At 37.5% G+C, this 5,938-nt stretch overlaps 1 pseudogene; it reads left to right on the forward strand.

Moving 5' to 3' along the window:
- The first annotated feature begins 3,173 nt into the window (after positions 1–3,173).
- On the forward strand, positions 3,174–5,433 carry LOC143657834 (poly(A) polymerase alpha pseudogene; annotated as a pseudogene).
- The last annotated feature ends 505 nt before the right edge of the window (positions 5,434–5,938 follow it).

The raw sequence follows: 5,938 nt of genomic DNA on the forward strand, positions 1-5,938 counted from the left end.
AAATATAGGTTGAAAGTGAAAAGTTGGGAAAAGATATTTCATGCAAATAACAAACAGGAAAGAGCCGACATAGCTATACTAATATTCAACAAATTATACTTCAAATGTAAAACAGTTAAAAGAGACAAAGAAGGACAGTATGTATTAAGAAAAGGAACAATTAAACAAGAAGACATAACAATCATAAATATTTGTGCACTGAGCCAGAATGCTCGAAAATACATGAGGCAAACACTGAAAAGAGAAACAGACACATCTACCATAATAGTAGGAAACTTCAAATCCCCACTCTCATCAATGGACAGAACATTTAGAAAGAAGATCAATAAAGAAACAGAATTTGAATAATCCAATAAATGAGCTAGATGTAACAGACATTTGTAGAACATTACACCCCACAACAGCAGGATACACCTTTTTCTCATGTCTTCATGATTCATTCTCAAGGATAGACCACATGCTGGGTCACAAAGCAAGCTTCAAGAAATTTAAAAAGACTGAAATCATACAAAACACTTTCTCAGATCATAAAGGAATGAAATTGGAAATCAATAACAGGCAGAGTGCCAGAAAATTCACAAATATATGGAGACTCAACAACACAGTCTTAAACAACCAGTGGGTCAAGGAAGAAATTACAAGAGAAATCAGTAAATATTTTGAGTCAAATGGAAATGAAAACACAACATATCAAAATTTATGGCATGCAGCAAAGGCAGTGCTAAGAGAGAAATTTATTGCCCTAAATGCCTATATCAAAATAGAAGAAAGGGCAAAAATGAGGAATTAACTGTCCACTTGGAAGAACTAGAGAAGGAATAGCAAACTAACCCTAAAGCAAGCAAAAGGAAAGCAATAATGAAGATTAGAGTAGAAATAAATGAAATTGAGAACATGACAACAATTGAGAAAAATCAACAAAACCAGAAGTTGGTTCTATGAGAAAATCAATAAGACTGATGAACCCTTAGTGAGGTTCACAAAAAGAAGAGAGAGGATGCAAATAAATAAAATCAGGAAGGAAGAGGAGACATAACCACTAACCCCACAGAAATAAAGGAAGTAATGAAAGGATACTATGAACAACTTTATGCTAATAAACTCGACAATGTAGATGAAATGGACAACTTCCTAGGAAGGCATGAACAACCAACATTGACTTGAGAAGAAATAGATGACCTGAACAGTCCAATCACAAGTAAAGAAATTGAATCAGTCATTAAGAAGCTCCCCAAAAAGAAAAGTCCAGGACCAGATGGTTTTACATGTGAATTCTTCCAAACAATCAAGAAAGAATTAGTATCAATCCTGCTCAAATTCTTCAAAAGAAATTGAAGAGGAGGGAAAGCTACCTAACTCATTCTATGAAGCTAACATCACCCTCTCATACCAAAGCCAGACAAAGATAGTACAAAAAAAGAAAACCACAGACCAATCTCTCTAATGAATATAGATGCAAAAATCCTCAACAAAATTCTATCAAATTGAATACAACAACACAGTAAAAGAATTATACATCATACCATGGAGGATTCATCCCAGTTATGCAAGGATGGTTCAACATAAGAAAATCAATTAATATAATACATCATATCAACAAATCAAAGCAGAAAAACTATATGATCATCTTGATTGATGTAAAAAATGCATTTGACAAAATTCAACATCCTTTCTTGTTGAAAACACTTCAAACACAACAAAGAGAACTTCCTCAACATGATAAAGGGAATATATGAAACACCCACAGCTAACATCATCCTCAATGGGGAAAAACTGAAAACTTTCCCCCTAAGATCAGGAAAAAGATAAGAATGTCTACTATCACCACTATTATTCAACATTGTATTGGAAGTTCTGGCCAGAGCAATTAGACAAGAAAAAGAAATACGAGGCATCAAGATAGGAAAGGAAGAAGTAAAACTCTCACTGTTTGCAGAGGATATGATACTATATGTTGAAAACCCTGAAAAATCTACAGCAAAACTACTGGAGCTAATAAACAAGTACAGCAAAGTGGCAGGTTACAAGATAAACACTCAAAAATCTGTAGTGTTTCTATACACTAGTAATGAGCAATCTGAGGGGGAAATCAAGAAAAAAATTCCATTTACAACTGCAAACAAAAGAATGAAATATTTAGGAAAAATTTAACTAAAGATACAAAAGACCTGTACAAAAGAAAAACTACAAGAAATTGTTAAAAGAAATCACAAAGGACTGAAATAAATGGAAGGGCATACCATGTTCATGGATTAGAAGGCTAAATGTAGTTAAGATGTCAATTCTACCTAAATTCATTCAATGCAATACCAATTAAAATACAAAAAACTTACTTTTCAGAAATAGAAAAACCAAGAACCAAATTTATGTGGAAGGGCAGGGCGCCCCAATAGCTAAAAGTATCCTGAGAAAAAAAATGAAGTTGGAGGTCTCACACTACCAGACTTTAAGGCATATTATGAAGCTACAGTGGTCAAAACAGCATGGTACTGGCATAAAGATAGATACACTGACCAATGGAATCGAATAGAGTGTTCAAATATAGACCCTCTCATCTATGGACAATTGATCTGTGATAAGACAGTTAAGCCAACTCACCTGGGACAGAACAGTCTCTTCAATAAATGCTGCCTAGGCTGGGACTCAGTGCCAAGGGATTGAGAGAACCTTCTTGACCTAACAGGGGAAGAGAGAAATGAGACAAAATAAAGTGTCAATGGCTGAGAGATTCCAAAGAGTTGAGAGGTTATCCTGGAGGTTATTCTTGCACAATAAATAGATATCACCTTTTAAAAACTTTAACTTATGTGTGAGGCTAAAGCAAAAAATGTTTATTGGTACAAAATTTACATTGTGACTAGTGCATTTTCTAACGTAACTTATGTTGTCAGCTTAATTGAAAACCATAAGTACATGGAACCTTGAGTAGGGCATGAGATTTTGTAGGTTTGTCTAGACTGATGCCCCGATAAATCCCAGAGTGATTCAAACAATGAATAAAAAAGTATTTACATAAAGCGGCGGGAGTGGGTGCAGGAGCAGGGTTGGAACCAGGGCTGAGGCAGGCGTCCCCTTCCCTCCCGCCTCAGTGGATTATGCCCAGGGCGGCAGCAGTGGTGGTTGTGGGGGGGGGGGGGAGTGACTGGGCGGTGCCGGTGCAGGAGACACAGGAGACGATGCCGTTTCCAGTTACAATGCAGGGATCACAGCCAACACAGCCACCACAGAAGCACTATGGCATTACCTCTCCTATCAGCTTAGCAGCCCCGAAGGAGACTGACTGCATACTTACCCAGAAGCTGATTGAGACTCTGAAGCCTTTTGGGGTTTTTGAAGAGGAAGAGGAACTGCAGCGCAGGATTTTAATTTTGGGAAAATTAAATAACCTGGTAAAAGAGTGGATACGAGAAATCAATGAAAGCAAGAATCTCCCACAATCTGTAATTGAAAATGTTGGAGGAAAAATTTTTACATTTGGATCTTATGGATTAGGAGTACACACAAAAGGTGCCGATATTGATGCGCTGTGTGTTGCACCAAGACATGTTGATCGAAGTGACTTTTTCACCTCATTCTATGATAAATTGAAATTACAGGTAGAAGTAAAAGATTTAAGAGCTGTTGAAGAGGCATTTGTACCGGTTATCAAACTACGTTTTGATGGGATAGAGATTGATATTTTGTTTGCAAGATTAGCACTGCAGACTATTCCAGAAGATTTGGACCTACAAGATGACAGCCTGCTGAAAAATTTAGATATAAGATGCATAAGAAGTCTTAATGGTTGCAGGGTAACCGATGAAATTTTACATCTAGTACCAAACATTGACAACTTCAGGTTAACTCTGAGAGCTATCAAACTGTGGGCCAAATGCCACAACATCTATTCCAATATATTAGGTTTCCTCAGTGGTGTTTCCTGGGCTATGCTAGTAGCAAGAACTTGCCAGCTTTATCCAAATGCAATAGCATTAACTCTTGTACATAATTTTTTCTTGGTATTTTCTAAATGGGAATGGCCAAATCCAGTGCTTTTGAAACAGCCTGAAGAATGCAATCTTAATTTGCCTGTATGGGACCCAAGGGTAAACCCCAGTGATAGGTACCATCTTATGCCTATAATTACACCAGCATACCCACAGCAGAACTCCATGTACAATGTGTCAGTTTCAACATGGATGGTCATGGTTGAGGAGTTTAAACAAGGTCTTGCTATCACAGATGAAATTTTGCTGAGTAAGGCAGAGTGGTCCAAACTTTTTGAAGCTCCAAACTTCTTTCAAAAGTACAAGCATTATATTGTACTTCTAGCAAGTGCACCAACAGAAAAACAGCACCTAGAATGGGTGGGCTTGGTCGAATCAAAAATCCGAATCCTGGTTGGAAGCTTGGAGAAGAATGAATTTATTACACTGGCTCATGTGAATCCCCAGTCATTTCCAGCTCCCAAAGAAAATCCTGACAAGGAAGAATTTCATACCATGTGGGTGATTGGGTTAGTGTTTAAAAAAACAGAAAACTCTGAAAACCTCAGTGTTGATCTCACCTATATTCAGTCTTTCACAGATACAGTTTATAGGCAAGCAATAAACAGCAAGATGTTTGAGGTGGATATGAAAATTGCTGCAATGCATGTAAAAAAAAGCAACTCCATCAACTACTACCTAATCATGTGCTTCAGAAAAAGAAAAAACATTCAACAGAAGGTGTCAAATTGACAGCCCTGAATGACAGCAACCTCGACTTGTCTATGGACAGTGATAACAGCATGTCTGTGCCTTCACCTACTAGTGCTATGAAGACCAGTCCATTGAATAGTTCTGGCAGCTCTCAGGGCAGAAACAGTCCTGCTCCAGCTGTAACAGCAGCATCTGTGACCAACACACAAGCTACTGACATATCTGCACCACAAGTAAATTCCAGTGAAAGCTCAGGGGGTACATCAAGTGAAAGCATTCCTCAAACTGCCACACAGCCAGCCATTTCTCCACCACCAAAGCCTACGGTCTCCAGAGTTGTTTCTTCAACACGTCTGGTAAACCAGCCACCTAGACCTTCAGGAAATGCAGCAACAAAAATACCTAATCCAATAGTAGGAGTCAAGAGGAAGTCCTCACCTCATAAAGAAGAGAGTCCTAAGAAAACCAAAACAGAAGAGGTATATATGTAATCATTACCAATGGGAATGTCAGCATGCCTATTTTCAAATCCAATGGGAAGAAAATATTTTATTAGACAGAATTGAGGTTGAGCAAGACTAAAAGCATTCAGAAGATTTTCAGGTGTTTCATGCCAAGTTTCTCTTTGTTCTTTTTGTACTTAGTTTTCCAACTCTTCTCAGTAACTACAGCTTTTATAAAGTTGTGCCTCTCATTTAAACTTGGAAGGCATGTGTAATCTGTAACCCAATTTAGCCTGTAATAACATGTAACCTTGATTTATTCTTTCATGATTACTAATTCTTTTACAGCTCTTTTGAACAAATCTTTGCTTTTGTGATCTCAATGGAGTTTTGAAGTTTCTGCATTGTACTTGATATTACAGTGTCACTGATATTACAGAAACACTGTAGTTTCTGAGGGAGTTCTTTCTGGATGACTGAACAAAGTTGAAAGTGAGCTTAGTTTGGGGGCTTGAATGATTATATTCTCCAATTCTTGAGGGCATTTTCTAGCAGTACTTTCACTCTTTATAGTAACTTGTTTACCTTGCCAACATCTCAGTTGTAGGTAAGCTAGTAAAAGTAGACATTGATTTTGGTGTGAGTCTTAAAATAGTCTTGTTACCTAGTCTTGTGCCCCCTGGAGTCACTCTCATGTTATTTTTGTATTTATGAGACATTTATCAGTGCCTCAGCAATGACCATCCAAGAGCACCACCACTGTGAACTCTGGTTGTAAATTTTTTTTTTTTTTTGCATGAGCAGGCAATGGGAATT

The sequence above is a fragment of the Tamandua tetradactyla genome, chromosome 15 (assembly GCF_023851605.1).
Source record: "Tamandua tetradactyla isolate mTamTet1 chromosome 15, mTamTet1.pri, whole genome shotgun sequence".
In the NCBI taxonomy this organism is placed as follows: Eukaryota; Metazoa; Chordata; class Mammalia; order Pilosa; family Myrmecophagidae; genus Tamandua; species Tamandua tetradactyla.